The sequence below is a fragment of the Prionailurus viverrinus genome, chromosome B1, assembly GCF_022837055.1.
Source record: "Prionailurus viverrinus isolate Anna chromosome B1, UM_Priviv_1.0, whole genome shotgun sequence".
In the NCBI taxonomy this organism is placed as follows: Eukaryota; Metazoa; Chordata; class Mammalia; order Carnivora; family Felidae; genus Prionailurus; species Prionailurus viverrinus.
In genome coordinates, this window is record NC_062564.1 from 44,372,058 (window position 1) to 44,388,683 (window position 16,626).

The 16,626-nt window shown below is 38.4% G+C and overlaps 1 protein-coding gene across 5 annotated transcripts in view; it reads left to right on the forward strand.

The window, feature by feature from the left end:
- Nucleotides 1-3,682: 3,682 nt before the first annotated feature.
- The window catches only part of NSD3 (nuclear receptor binding SET domain protein 3), a 119,747-nt gene continuing 106,803 nt past the window's right edge, over nt 3,683-16,626 (forward strand). For all 5 annotated transcript variants that reach the window (XM_047855238.1, XM_047855242.1, XM_047855243.1 and 2 more), the window contains exon 1: nt 3,683-4,162. The gene's annotated coding sequence lies outside the window, so the exon portion shown is untranslated. The remainder of the gene's footprint in view (nt 4,163-16,626) is intronic.

The following is a 16,626-nucleotide window of genomic DNA, read 5'->3' on the forward strand; positions in this document are numbered from 1 at the left end:
AGACTGACGTTTTTTCGCCCGTCCATACTCTATGAGCTGTGGGCTAACCCTCATTGAAGGCTAAAGAACCTCTTACCCTACCGATGGCGTAATGTGCCCGATAGTCGCCATGGTAACCATCTTAAAGTCACGAATTACATCACTTTGATGTACTCCCCCACCCCCACCCCTCCGAATCAGCAACTGCCTGGGTTGGGGTGGCGCCGAGAGCTAGGCGGAGAGGGAGTGGCAGAAAGGGCGGGAATGGTTAGGAAAACATCCCTTTCCTTTCTCCGAGGCCTAAGAGTGGAATGCTGTGAAATCTTCATATGGAAATATGAATTCCACTAAAGTAATTTGCTTTATAAACCCGTTCTTAACAGATATTGTTTATGATAGTAGTTTTTGTAGAAATGTCAAATAGCATTTAAGATGTATATTATAGTAGCCGTACAGTGACGTAGGCACTACAGGTTTGGGGCACTTCAATTCCTAGGTTGGGTAACTGAGCCATCTTGGAAAAGTGAAAGATGCAGAAATATTCTGGCTCTCTTGTTATTTCTACTCATCCATTTCCTCTGGCTCTAGAAGAAAAACAGCATTTTTAGTGGCTCTACTTGGACTAACACCAGACAACAAGGAATCGCTTTCACACGGATAATACTTCTCTTAACATGTGAGCTGACCACAGACCCTAGTCATCTGGGCTGCACATTTGTAAGAATGAAAGATGGCGGGTATTGAATTTCAGTTATTATTATTATTTTTTTAATGTAGACTGCATTTAATCCACAAAGCATTTTTCAGCTAATAACCAGTTAGATCAACCATATTAAATAAGCAAAACTTTTCAGTTTGGCCACGAGAGGGCCCTTTGTGCATGTCTGATGCCCGAGTTTCCACATAAAGGTTTCACTTCACGTTCTGTGTTTACTAGAATTAACAAAATCTACAAAGCTTTGGTCTCTTCACCTTTCCTTTCCTGAAATTTCCCGATGGCAAATGTTGAGCTCTAAAGGGCTGCGTAGTTATAATTTTCAAATTAATTCCATAAATTAATCACTGCACTATCATAAACATGTACTTTTCTGGAACAGATCATAAAGATGCAAAAATATTCCTTTCAGTTCCCTGGGAGACATTTTATACCGGGAAATATTCTTATTCATGCATTGTATTCACTTACAACCAGGCACAGTGAAAATCATTAAGTATTCATAAACCAGATGAACGATTCCAAGCTCAGTATTGGAAAGATGAGCTAGATTTTCTACCACAGCCATATGTCAGCAATCCTATTCTAAAAAGGGAAGGGTTAAGAACCTTCCTATTGAAATCTGTTTGTTCAAAGCAATGTTTGCCTTCTGCTCTCAGGCCTGGCAATTTTTTGACTTTCATGATTAAGTGATTTATCATGTTAGGAGTTTTTGGATATAATCTTTGGAAGAGAAACAAAAAATTTTTTTCTCCATAACTGTGGCCCTGCGAATTGTGTTTGATTGCTGTCTTCAAATGAACTGTTTGCTCATTTTGTATGGAGAAGAGAAAGCATGATCTGAACCTCAGAAGATGTTAGATGCTGAAAATGTAAATTATTAATTTTAAAGGCCGTTTCTCTAAATATGACTCAAGATCCAATATTATTAACAATATATTTTCTAATGTTTTGCAGGAAGAGATTATACATCTACTTGACATAACTAATTTCATTTATTTATTTTTTATTTATTTTTAGTGTTTATTTTTGAGAAGAAAGACAGAGCACGAGTGGGGGAGGGGCAGAGAGAGGAGACACAGAATCTGAAGCAGGCTCCAGGCTCTGAGCTGTCAGCACATAGCCTGATTCGGGGCTTGAACTCACAAGGTGTGAGATCATGCATGATCTGAGCCGAAGTCAGACACTCAACCGACTGAGCCATTCAGGTGCCCCAGCACAACTTCAATTTTAAACTCTTGTCACTTAGAAGCAGATTAAAATAAAATCCCTGGGGACAATTTATCAGATTCTCCTCAAGGGGAAAATCCAGGTGTCAGGTCGAAGCAACAGTTTGTCAACAAAGCAAGGAGTTTACAGGAAGGTGGAAAGGAAGGATGATGGTGGAAAGGATCATAGGAGAAAAAAAAAAGATTTAACCTCTCAGGTGTCCTCCTTTAAGATGTCTGTGTTCTAAAAAGACATTTAAAGTAAACAAAAATAGATTCGGATTGATTCCTTTAACTTTTGGTACTGCACAAACCATAGAAATAGGTTTAGAAATAGTTAATGGTTGACAGTAATGAGACACTTAATTATCAATATCATCTGCAGTATTATTAACAGGGTTATGTTTTTAAAACCCTGAAACATAATTAGTAATCATTAAAATAATTGATCTGTAGGAATCTTTTAATTTCTTGTTTAAATGGTATTTAAGATAAAAATATCAGGAATTTCTTGTGGCCGTGCCAAACAGATCCAGAACTATAATGTCGGTGCAGAGTGTAACATCTAGTAGTGATACGGCTTTATTCTCAGACCATAACGCAGAGGATAGGTTTCGCTGTCTCTCTGCTGCTGTGTTTCCTTCGTACGTTCACGTCTCTTGTGCTGCAACATTCTAAGTCATTACCACCAGGCCCCAGGAAATAATCACCAAATTTCGCACACTCCTGCAAAGCTACTTTACTATGTCACACACCTTCTATTGTTTAACATAAATTTCCTAGAAGGGGGAGCGCTTAGAGGGTTACAGAGAATTTGGGTCTCTTTTCCTCTTCTCAAGCTTGAGTGAGCTCTGTGGAGGACAAATGCCCTCCCGTCCCTGGAAGCGAAGGTCTGGCTGTGAGCAGCAGAGGACCCAGGCACGTGACGGACACTGAGCCCTCTCGGTCCCTGGGGTCCGGGCTGCAGTCGGCGTTGACGACGTCCTCCTGGTTACCCACAAGCCTCCGGGCCCGCAGTGCGAGCAGGAAGAAGGCGTGCGGGGCCCGGTGTCTGCCAGGGAGGTCAGCGCTTCCTCATAGCGACTGAGATGCCGCCACGGCTTGAGACTGTGGGGCGGGACGGGGTGTGGGGGCGGGGTGGGGCATCCGGGGCTCACATCCGAGGCTGGATGAGCGACTATCCCCCAAGGCTCAAAACTGAAATTGCTGGCCACGGATTCCAGACGCAGGCTCCTGTGAAATAGGGAGCTCTTCTCTGACAGCTGTCGGACAGAAGGCAGCCAAGGCTGCACATAAATTGTTCTTCTCTTTCCCGGTCATCTTAACCGGGCACTCGTTTGTAGGTTGTTTCTAACATCTAAGGAGTGTACAGCAGTGTCACTCTGAGGAGTACCATATGCTGTTTATTATGTGCTATTATTTAATAAGTATCAGAACACGCACGAACACAATTTTACCTCACAGGCCCAACCTTTAACCTAGCTTTCTAAAGTCTTTTTTTTTTTTTTTTTTTTTTTTTTTTTTAAGCTCCCCTTCGTATCATTCCTTCCTGTCTTTGCTTTTATCGCCTGCGGTCTCACTTCTCGTCTAGACTCTCCCGGGCAGCTCCTCTCCGCCCCGCTGACTACCTTCTTCCTCCTTTCGCACCCCCTGCCCCCAAACACGGGACTGCATTTCCCGGCAGGCGCCGCGGCCAGCGGCCAATGAGAGGCTGAGGATTTGGCGGCGGCGGCGGCGGCGGCGTTCCGAGAGCCCGGGTGGGGGGGCTTTGTGCGCGGCGGCGGCGGCGGCGGCGGGAGCGGGCGGCGGCGGCGGGAGCGGCGACCAGGACGGAGGCGGAGACCGAAGGGGACTGTCCACTGGTCGCTGCGGAGAGGCGTGCGAAGGCCGAGTAGAGCCCCGAGGACCTTGCTGCTCCGGCGCGGCCGCCAGCCACAGCCTTCTCTCTGGCAGCAGCGGCTGCGCGGCGACCCCCCATCATCCTTCCACCGCCCCTGGCCACCCCGTCTCCCGCAGCCTTCCTCATCTCAGCTTCACGCCCGGCCTGGCCGGCCGCGGCCCTCCTCGGTGCCGGCAGCCATGGCAGAGGCGTCCGGCGCGAGGAAAATCTAGCCCGGGGATTTCATGCGGCCTAGCTCGGTTCCGTCTCCTCCCCCCGCAGCCCCGGCGGCTGCCCGCACCCCAGCCCCACTCCGGGCCTCCGTGTCTCTCCTGTGATCGTACTGACACGGCCGGGGGGTTAGAATGGAACAAACTGAAGGTAAAGTTAATGCGTCTGTGTGTGTATGTGTGTGTGCTGGAAGGAAGGGCTGAGGAGGGAACGACGAGGAGGGAGCGACGTAGGGATGGGACCCGGGGGGGGAGAGAGAGAGAGAGAGAGAGACCCCCTAACAAGGATGGGAGGACAAGCTGGTGGCCAGCAAGGGTTCGAGGGGAGCTCAGTAGGAAGAGCAGAGGGCCAGGTGGGGGGTGTGGAGATGGGGAGGTGGGGCAGAGGAGGTGGGATTGGGATGAGCGACGGAGTGGCGCTGAGGTGGGAATTGGGAGTAAAGGTGGGATGGGGGCGGGGATAAAGACGGAACGGGGGAGGGGCAGGGAACGAGAAGAAGAGTTAGGTTTGGAGATTAGGGACCTGGGTGAACTGAACTAGGTTTGGGGGTGCAGTGTGGAAACTTGGAGAGTCTGGGGGAAGGGGACAGAATCGTCTGGAGAAATGGGGCATCAAGGAAACGAGGGGATGGAAGTGAAGGAAAAGGTGGATTAGGAAAAGGGATAGAAATTGGTGAGACAGGATGCATAGGAAGATGGGACGCAGACTCAAGAAGCTGGAAGACTTGGAACTGGCATAGGGAGGGAAATGCACTGAATGTTGAGAAGGATGAGAACTACCGACCAAGCATCACAGAGTGGGAGGGAGAGAAGGGGAAGGGGGTTGCTAAAGGAAGGGAAAGCCTTTTGTTCCTACATTTCTGTGTATTCTGGGCCTTTTCTTTCAAGGCTAGAGAATGTAGAAGAAGCTAGTGGCTCTAGTGTGGTGATTGTTGTGAAATGAGGAGGTGTGGGGTTTTGCTGTTTTGGGGGAGGAGGAAATGTGTTAGTGTTATGGTGTCAAGACAGCAGAGACATGGCCATCATTTGATGGTTTTGCTGAGGGAGTGAAGACTATTCAGATTTAAAGGGGGTAGGGGCAGCCATGTTTGCTGCCAGGCACTGCAGTGTAAATAAATTCCTTCTCTCCGACAGCAGCATGAATGTGGAAGGGGCCAGTTCAGACCGTCAACCCCCTTTCTTTCTATTCATGAACTCTTCCCATACATCTTGTGGTAATTTAAAATTATTCATAACCACCAAAGGAGGTAGTGATGTTTTCCATCTTGTGTGTTTTGCTGCTCCCCCCACCCCCTTTCCCTCTTCCTTCTGGTTGCAAACAAGGCATGCTAATGAACTGCAGTGTAAAATTAACCCTTTTTATAAAGTTGAAACTGTATGTTTACTGGGTGAAGGAATCATTGCTATCGTATTTCAAATGTGATCATAAAAACTCTTAAATGTTGAAAATTCATTTGTTTTAGAAGCTTCGGAAGCAGTCAACATGTTTTCTGAAATTCTTTAAGTAAACAAGGAAATTGCATTGGTTATTTTTCTTGGGCTTGTGTTCTTGGCAAAGCACTGTGTGGGGGTGAGAAGGGGTAGAAAGATCTGCTTGTGGTAGGTTATGTTCTTGCTGTATTTTGAATGTTGGAAAATTAGAAGTAGGTGTATTTTACTATGATGTTACCGACAGTTCATGCTCATAGGTGACGGGTGTGTTAAGAAGTGTTTTTCTTTTAATACGCTCTCTCTCCTCCATCCCTTCTCTTTGCTTCATGGGTACAGGTCAGTACAGTCTCCAGATGTCAGCTCAGCACAGTGTAATGATCTATGAAGTAGGCATGCAGTTCTTAGAGCCTCAGTGAACTGCCGGATTTTTGGGTTTTTTTTTTTTTTGTTTGTTTTTTGGTGAGAACTTCAGGTTACTCTCAGGAAAGCTACAATAACGCTTTAATGTATTAAAATGTAACTGCTTGTGTAATTTGAAATGGTTACTGTTCTAAAGGTTTAAATCCTGACAAACTTACAGTAGATACATTGTTAAGTGGAGCCTATTTTATTTTCCTATTTGAAAAGGATTAAATGTGTGTGTGTGTGTGTGTGACCTTTTATTTTTGTTTTATAGTTGTAATTGGGGTAATTCAAACTTTAATCCATCGTATTGATTTTGAAACTATTCTCTAATACCAGGAAGGTGTGTTAAAATTGTAATATGATGGACTCAAACCAGTTGTACTGCATATTGATTTAATCTATCTTAATGCAATATCCTTTCAGTTGTTATATAGAAGTTTAGGAGGTGTTCTTGGTGTGTTGAAAAAATTAAATTGAATATTGTTAGAGTAATACTTTATGAGAGTACTTTTAGTTTAAAGGCCAGATTCAAAACTTGATGTATTTTGACTTGATGATATTCAGCCTGAATTTTTAATGTTTGTTTATTTATTTATTTTTGAGAGAGAGAGAGACAGAGAGACAGTGCAAGCAGGGGAGGGAACAGAGAGAGGGAGACACAGAATCCGAAGAAGGCTCCAGACTCTGAGCTGTCACCACAGAGCCTGATGTGGGGCTCTCGTGAACCACCGGATCATGACCTGAGCTGAAGTTGGCCGCTTAATTGACTCAGCCACCCAGGCACCCCTAAGCCCCAATTTTAAAAAAACTCTGTGAGGAAAAGTTTCACTCAAAAAAAAAAAACTATTCAATATGCTTTTTTGGAATTAATTTTTATGGAGATCTCATTTTTTTTATATCTTCCACTCAGTTGACATGTTATTTGTAATTAACTGGTAAAATTGTGTGCATGAACTATCACTGCCATAAATTTAGGAAAATGAGAAATTCTTGTATATTGAAAGAAGAAAAAAACTCATGTTGGAAGCTTGAATTACTTTTTTAAAAAAGTGTATTCCTATGTATTCAGCATTTTGTCAAAAGCAGGGTCCCCTGACTAGCTGTATTGAGTATTCTGGCTCTTTGGATAGGTATCCACATAATGAAGAAGGCTATTCTAGTTAGATAATAATTAATTAAAACCCAGACTTTGCTGTGATTACCGTGTCTGTCAGCCCACCTGCTACCTGTGATAGCTTTTTTTTTTTTTAATCTTACTAAATATGCTCTTTCCTGTACTAATCAGATTGATTCAATTTTGGGTAAAGGAAATTGGTTGCCTTTGAGATGGTCCTCCTTGAGTGAATTGTCAAATCTGATTCTAAAGACACTCAGTTTCTGAAGTTTATGATATTTATAATAATTATAGCAAAGCTGCTAATAGTTGTCTTCTTACAGTATGTTATGCTAAGTGCCTTACACGTATAATTTCCTTTTATCCTACCAACAGTTGCATGAGGTTGGTACTATCGACTCCTTTTTAGAGATGGAGAAATTGAGGTTAAGTATCTTAACAGCACACAGATGGTAACTAGCAAAGCCAGTATTTGAATCCAGGTCTTTTCTAATTATATAACCTGGATTAGCAGGTCTTTTAGTTTCTTTTAAAAAATTTATAAAGATAAAAAAAACTATAAAGATAATACATGTTCATTATGTAAATTTTTTTCAAATATTATAAAAGGCTAAGAGGTAAAAAAAAAAAAAAAAAGTTAGCACCCCATTTCCCCCAATAACCATTTGAAGTTTCTTCTGAAAATATCTATAGATATTTTCCATATATTCTATTTCTTCTAGAAAATATCTGTACATACATATGTATATCTGTCTTAAAATACATTCAAAATGGGTCATACTGTCTGCATTTGCTATTGTGGTGTTTGGGGTTTTTGTTTGTTTTTGTTTTTTGCTCTTGTGTTTTAATAGGCTACCTGGGACATCCTTTTAAATTAGCACATATTTGATCTACAAGTGTTTTTAATTAAAAAAATTTTTTTTAAATTTTTTGAGAGAGGGAGACAGAGCATGAATAGGGAGGGGCAGAGAGAGAGGGAGACAGAATCCTAAGCAGACTCCAGGCTCTGAGCTGTCAGCACAGAGCCCAGTGCCAGGCTCGAACTCACAAACTGTGAGACCATGACCCAAGCCGAAGTTAGATGCATACCTGACTGAGCCACCTAGGCACTCCTACAACTTTTTTTTTTTTTTTTTAAAGGGTCATGTAGTATTCTATTGTTTGGAATATTGATTAACAGGATGTTAACTATTTTTACTATTGTAAGTAGTATAGCAGGTCCTGAATTAAGTACCTAACAGCCAATTTAAATGGAAGAGATATAATCCAACTACTTTATTTTATAAGAGAAAAAACAGAGGCCTAAGGAAGTTAAGTTCCTTTGGTGACAGATCTGTACCTGGCTCTTTATACTACACCACATTACTTCATTTATTATGAAGGTATTTGAGCTCTCTGTAAAAGCTCAAGGTGAAGGGGAATATTCAAGGGTAGGCACGTTTAATATAATGAATGCAAAAGGATTAAGTTGCAGTGAGGCAAAGGATCTTGTTTCTTTTTTTCATACTTTGTTCACTATGTTGTACATATAGTATATGCACAAAGCATTCTTACATGCATAAATGAACCCTGTCTAAGGATCTTAGAGTTTGTGTTTTGGGTAACGAAATGGTTTTGGCAGAATTTTTCCTGTTTTAATAAAATTATCAATGAAATAAAATAGCAGTGAAATGAAAAAAATAAGAGGTCCATCGTGGTCCTAGAAAGGAACTTGGAAAGAAAATGGAGTCACTAGTAAGTTTTTAAAAATGAGCTAAAAAATAGCTCTTTGAAAACAAGTTTTAAAAGATCTTAGCAGGCACCACTGATTATTTTTAATTATTTTTGTCAAGAAGAAAATAAGTTACCATGGATACTTATTCATTGGATTCTTTTGAAACAAAGTCAGTTTTAGACACTTAAAAATTACAATTATCAAAGCCTTAAAAAGATTTAGAATTTGGTGTCTATAAACTTTGTTTCTTGATACAATGCTGTTTTTAGTTTTACTTTAAAAAAAAAGTAGAGTCTGTTATTTTTTGAAAGAGCAACTAAGATGATTTATTCCTTTGTTAATAAACAGCATGTCCAGCATTTGAGTTTTTAAATGAATGGTCACCTTTATTTGTGCAGGCTAATCTTTTTATAAATGTTAATAAATGTAGATTTAAGAAATTGATTATACTACAACTACCCAACACGTTTTTGAAAAGCTTACAGAGTTTTAGTTTTGGTTTTTACTGTTGGTTTTACTAAGTACCTAGTAAGTACTTTCAAACACTTCGTATTATGTTGTGCCTGCACAGTGTGGCATAAAATAAAGGTAAAAGGCATATTTAAAATTTTGTGAATTTAAAGAATGTTCAGTTCTTACTACATGGATATGTGTTATTACTCCTAAAATATATCTGCCTATCGATGAGATTTTCAATTTGCAAAGCTCCTTGAAAAATGATTCTTATTTTTAAATTTATTAAGATGTGGATCTGTAACTCTTTTTTTACTAGGTTCCTTTTTTCATGTAGATTTAGAGCTACATTGAGGAGAAAGTGAAGGGAAAAGGAAAAAATTTTGTATCCTTTACATTTTAACTGTATAAATGTATGAATTTATTATCTAATAGTACCTTGCACTTATGACATCTTCTAAGATGTTTGATTGAATTCCTACATGATAACTGGACTTGTTTTTATTTTTTTTTTTTAATTTTTTTTTTTCAACGTTTATTTATTTTGGGGACAGAGAGAGACAGAGCGTGAACGGGGGAGGGGCAGAGAGAGAGGGAGACACAGAATAGGAAACAGGCTCCAGGCTCCGAGCCATCAGCCCAGAGCCCGACGCGGGGCTCGAACTCACGGACCGCAAGATCGTGACCTGGCTGAAGTCGGACGCTTAACCGACTGCGCCACCCAGGCGCCCCTGGACTTGTTTTTAAAATGTGAAGTTGGAAAGCATAAAAACTATTTAACCCAAATTTAAAGATGGGAAAATTGAAGTTTCAGGAAATCCTTAGGCCGAGTAGATTGGCATGTTAGGTAGAATAAGGTTTTCAGAGTTCTGTCTGATTACTTAAAAATTTTTTTTAGGGATGCCTGGCTGGCTCAGTCAGTAGAGCATGCGACTCTCCATCTTGGGGTCGTGAGTTCCAAAACCCCACGTTGAGTGTGGAGCTTACTTAAAAAAGACACTTTTAAAAAAATATGTGTGTTTCTTGACTTTTTCTTCATAGCCTGCATTATCCTTACTTTAATAGATAAACATTAAATAACAGTAAAGTGTTTTTCTACCATGGAACATGCTTTTTGAATTTTGTATGATGTATATACATACATCTTGAAGTACATAGATGGATATTTTAAATTTAAGAAATGTATGTATTCCTGGGATTTTGTGAGTCAAACAAAACTTGGTTTATCAAGTTGATTTGAGATGAGGAAGTCTTGTATGGAGGCTTGCCTTTAACTAGTGGCATTTTGGCTGTAGCCAAGACAGTATTGTGTCTGTTGAGTCTTGTGTAACTAATATCTCTTAGCTATAGAGTCTTAAGAAAACTGTACATTTAAACACATACACATAAAACACCTTAAGAAAGAAACAGTTTTAAACTTTTAAGTTGTGAAATATGACATATAAAGAAAAAAGCACAAAACCTAATTGTACAGGGCACCTGGGTGGCTCAGTTGGTTGAGCGTCTGACTCCTGGTTTTGGCTCAGGTCATGATCTCACACGGTTCGTGAGTTTGAGCCACACATCTGGCTTTGTGCTGACAGTGCAGAACCTGCTTGGGATTCTCTCTCTCTCTCTCTCTCTCTCTCTCTCTCTCTGTCCCTCCCACTCTCTCTTTCTCTCAAAATAAACTTGAAAAAAAAAGATTAAAAAAAAAAAAACCTAAATGTACAGTATAAACAAATAATTAGAAAGTAAACATTATGTAGTGACCACTCAGGTAATAAACCCTTTAAGGAAAACTACAGAGACTGCTTCATTGGTTTAGTTGGTATTGCCTTGATGGTAGTTGGACTTTCAGGATAACAGTATGCTGAAAGTAATCTGAAAAATTAATAATGAGGGGTCAGGAAATGTAAAAACTGAATCACCAGTTACTGTTAGTATCAAAAGGGTTATCTAGGCAATTAAAAACAAGTTTCCTACCAGTGTAGTCATTTAGTGATTTGAAATCTTAGTGCTATATTAATGAATGTGAAACAAAAAATGACACTAAATTCTATAAGAATCATGCCATTTTATACAAAGTGTTTTTTTCAGAGTTCATCTCTTACAGTTTTTTGTAGAATTTAATGACTACTGATTTTTAGATTAATATGCAAACTCTAACAATGATTTTTGCTTAGAAAATATCAAATTTGAGTTATTAATAATATCCTAAGCTAAGTATCTTATTTTATAAAAACTGCTTTGACTTTCTTGCTTTCACATTAATGTAACTATTCAAGAAGTATTAACCTGAGAAGTAATCAGTAGTGACATTCTATTTTGACACTTCATCCTTGATACCTTTTGATTCTTATCTTTTCTGTATTTTGTCTAGGTGAATCAAATTTTTTTGAAACTAAAGAAACTTACTTGAGGGTGCTTCTTTGTCTTAGCAGACTTTCTTATATGTTTGGAAGTGTTAAATGTTGATTTTCGAGGATTTTGATAACAGAAAATTGAATTTTTTTCCTTTCTGACTACCTGTTGGATACAGTATACTTGCATAAAATTCTGCAGTGTGGACTTTGGAAAAGACATTTTTGGAACACATTTTTGGAACATATCTACATACATAAAGTAAAACCTTTATTTGGTTATTGTAATTTTGTTACTTTTTAAGCTTTTTTTTTTTTTTTAATGATTTCTGCAGAATCCACATACGTTAGCACATAGTATTTCATATTTGGTTGTGATGAGAAACTTTTTGCTGTGCTTTACCATACCCTTGAATTCCTTCCTGTAATGCCGTAGAATGTTGTTTTTTTTATTCTGGCTAATTTTCCCCTAGCAAAGATGATAAGTAATTATTTTAAATCTTGAAATGAACATACATGTTGAGTTTTCCTAGATGTGGAAGCAAATGTGATTTGATATAATAATGTTTTAAACCTAGATTAGGTAGTTTGGCTTTGTGTATGAAGTAGAGTTAATACGCTTTTGGCCAGCTCGTGGTTTCTGTGTTAACACCTGTACAATTAAGCGTGGATCACTAGAATTTATTTTATTGGGGATAGAATTAGTTAAGGTTTTAAACTATGAGGTTAATGTATTAATTAAGGTATTGGACACATATACATACAGGCACACACATAATACTCGTGAGAAATGCTGATGGCCCTGTTTTTATTTTTTAATGGAAAATTTGTACTTTTCAAAGTGGCTACTAGTTTAAAAATAACACTTATGTTTAACTTATGAAAGGATTTTTATTGTAGAGAAATTGAAGACTAGTCAGATATAGAGAAGATTAAGATCACTTGAAATTCTGCCAGTTGGAAGTAACTACTGACATTTTGTTCTATATCTTTCCAGTGTTTTCTCTTATGCATCTATATGTATTTTTTTTAACAAACTGCAGTTGTACATTAATATTATTTTGGTAACATGGTTTATTGTGAAATTAATTTTTTGAGAATGTGATTTTTTGAATTGACATTTAATTTCATTGTATGGGTATGCCATATCTGTTTACCATTCTTCTATTGATGGTATTTTAGGTAGTTTGCAGTTTTGGGATATTATGATTTGATGAACATCCTTATACATTAAAAAACAAAAACCTTTATGACTGTGATTATTTCCTTACAACAGATTCCTAGAAATAGAATTACATAACAGATATGAACATTTCAAAGGCTTTTAACACGTATTGCCAGTTGGTTCTCCAGAAGGGTTTTTTTAAATAACAGTTTTGTTGAGAAATAATTCACATACCATACAATTCACCCACTTAAAGTATACAATGCAGCATTTTTTAGTGTATTCGTAGAATTGTACAGTCGTCACCACAATTAATTTTAGAACATTTCCAGAAAATTTTGAGCTAGTTTAAACTCCGAGCAATATCAGAAAGGCTTTGTTAAATTTGTGGTTTTTAAAGTGTAGTGCAAATGTATAATAATACAATCATTTATGTGATAACATATTTTTTCTTTGTGATCACCTTTTTTTTTTTTATTTCCAGTTTTGTTTTTTTTTTGTATTTATTTTTGAGAAAGAGAGAACAGACGAGCAGAGGAGCAGCAGAGAGAGGGTGACAGAGGATCTGAAGCAGGCTTCATGCTCTCAGCGCAGAACCCAATGCAGGGCTCGAACTCGTGAGCCTGAGATTGAGCTGGCTTAACAGACTGAGCCACCCAGGCATCCCCAAATTTTAGTTCTACCTTTATTGAGATATAATTGACTGACACACACTTTATATCCATTTATGAGTGAGTTTAGAAAGTTACTGATGAAGATGCTCATATCCTATGTTCAGAAATCCTGACATAACAGAGTTTATGAAACAAAGTATGTGGCAGATTTTTTACAAATTATAAAATCATTCTCCAGTCAAGATGCCTTTATTGAGAGAATGTTGTATATGGTTTAAAATATGTTTCTTTTCATTCAAATTTTATTTAGAAACATTTTATTTTAGAAAATGGCTATAGAAAGTGTGCTATACCTGTGTAATTAACTATAGCAAACTTGTCACCCTAAAGAAAGTATGGTTTTCTTTTTATTAAGAGAGGTTTGCTTTGCTTAAGTGACTTTCACCCTGAAAGTTGTTCTGTCATTCTGTTTACTTTAAGCCATTTGACAAAACATCTTTTTTTTTTTCCCCCAACTCCATGGGCCTGTGGAGTATAGGGCAAGAGTCCCACCTTAACAACTAAGGCTCAGTGTTGTCATCCCTGGAGATGAAAATATCTACTTTTTGGAGTTATAGTGATCCAAATTAGAACTGCTAGAGTGTACCTGGAACCGGACCAGGCATATAGCTGATAATTAATGACTTAAAAACATTTTTTTTAACATTTTTATTTATTTTTGAGAGAGAGAGAGAGAGAGAGAGAGAGAGAGAGAGAAGTGGGGGAGGGGCAGAGAAAGAGGGAGACACAGAATCTGAAGCAGGCTCCAGGCTCTGGGCTGTCAGCACAGAGCTTGAGGTGGACCGCAAGATCATGACCTGAGCCGAAGTCAGACACTCAACTGACGAGCTACCCAGGTGCCCCCCAAAATTATTTTAATGTTTATTTAGAGAGAGAGACAGAACATGAGCAGGGAGGGACAAAGAGAGGGGGACACACAGAATCCAAAGCAGGCTCCAGGCTCCAAATTGTCAGCACAGAGCCCCATGCAGGGCTTGAACCCATGAACCACGAGATCATGACCTGAGCCAAAGTCAGAGAGTTAACAGACTGAGCCACCCAGGTGCCCCGATGACTTTTTTTAATATAAGAAAAATAATATTTGCAAAATGAACTAGACTTTAGTCCCATGTTTAATAGATGAAGAAATGAATTCATCTGGCCTAAACTCAGTTTCAAAGAAGTTAAAAGTGAATGTTAACTAATACTTGAATAGAATCTTTGCATGGGTTATGTGAGTGTTTCCCAGTTGTAAGAATTCATGCTGGTACAAGTACGAACATGAAGTTAACTTTCCAGTCCAAATTTACTTCCACTGTTGTTATTACAACAGCATGGTGGCTATAGCTTCACCAATGCTTAGTGTTCTGATTCAGCAAATAGCTGATAGTGTAAAATTTGAGTATATGGTATGAAGTGTCTTATGTCCTAACTTTTATTGCTTATTTTGAAATGGAATGTTGAATACAATTGATCCTAAAATACTAAAGTGATAAACCTGATGAACCAAAAACCAAAAACTGGTCTTTATAGGAAAGATAAACTTAGTAAATTACTATTTAAAAAAATTTTTTTTTCAACGTTTATTTATTTTTGGGACAGAGAGAGACAGAGCATGAACGGGGGAGGGGCAGAGAGAGAGGGAGACACAGAACCGGAAACAGGCTCCAGGCTCTGAGCCATCAGCCCAGAGCCTGACGCGGGGCTCGAACTCGCAGACCGCGAGATCATGACCTGGCTGAAGTCGGACGCTTAACCGACTGCGCCACCCAGGCGCCCCAACTATTTTAGATATTATAATAAGTTACTTAGTATTTTAAAAACCACATATCAGTTCTGTGATGCATTCTCTTTTTGTCTTGCTGTGGTGAATGGAGAATACAAGGTAAAGTCAAATTTGAACATTTACAAAATTTTGAGAACCAATCTCAAATCATTTTACTATAACTTAAAAGTTTGTTGGTGAAAGAGGTAGGAAAATATGTGGACGAACTTGTTAGTTTACTAGATTTCATAGTGCATGGAGCAAGATGACTGATTGGAGTTACTTATTTTGTAGTAATTTTTAGTATGAGTCAATACCCTTGATGGAAGGGATTGGAAAATAATCTAAATTTTCTTCAAGTGTTAATACCATGTCTGCTGTGCCGGGTGGGGTCAAGAACAAAGTGAAGACCATCGAGGTTAAACCCAGTAGATAAGGGAAATATGGTATATTACTAGTAAGTTTTATATTGGTATAGGCAATTCAATAGTATTGAGGTTTAGTCAGGAAAAAATAAGAACTACAAAGCATCCTAAACTATTGTATAGCAATGAAATCATAGTCAATGAAATTTGTATAATTGTATTCAATGACACACTTACTAGTCCATTGAAATACAATATAGGGTGGGGTTTTTTTGTTTTGTTTGTATTTCATTAGTTAATTGTGTTTTATTTCATGCAGGTCACTTCCTAATACAGGATATTTTAATATCCTTGACCCTTATCCACACATTTTTTTGTGGAAAAATTTTAAGTGAAAATTTCAGAAAATATTTGTGGCAGTAACACTGTAGTTAAACAGATTGTGGGGTAATACAGTTACGCTTTTAAAAATAGTGTTGCTCTTTTATTAGTAGTATAGACTCAGAAAAAGTAAAATAAAAATTAGAAGAAAATGTGCCACTTCTGTAATGCACCTTTATATTTACTTAGAGAATTTGGTAGAAGGAAATATGGTAGAAAGAAATATGGGGCTGATTTTACCCCCTAAATTTTTATTTATGTAAATAGATATTGGTTGTCAATTTCATATAATTGTTTGCTCTTTCAAATAATGAACATCTTTATGTAATGTTAATGTTAGGTAAGACCTTAAAGTTAATTTTTTTAAACCACATATATTTCTGTCAGCATGAAAATCCAAACTGTACACCTATTTATTGATAACTAGGAGGAATCATAGCCCATTTTCCATTGTTTGGGGTCTTTTCAGGTTATCTGGATCATCTGATTTTTAACCTCTGCTATTAGATATACACAAAAGCCTAATTCTGTATCCCTCAGAATTCATACAGCTAAATTAGAGGTAGAATCAGAGTTAAAATTCAAGTCTCATTACGAAAGACGGATGTCAGTACGTTTTTGCTTATCCCAGACTTATCTCAGTCTGTCTTATTCTAGAATATAGATCTGATTACTAAACCTCTTATGTGACTTCTTTCTGGCTTCACAGTACTACTCACCCATTCCTTTAAAAAGTTTATGACTGGGGCGCCTGGGTGGCTTAGTCAGTTGAACATCTGACTCTTGATTTTGGCTCAGGTCATGATCTCACAGTTTGTGAATTAGAG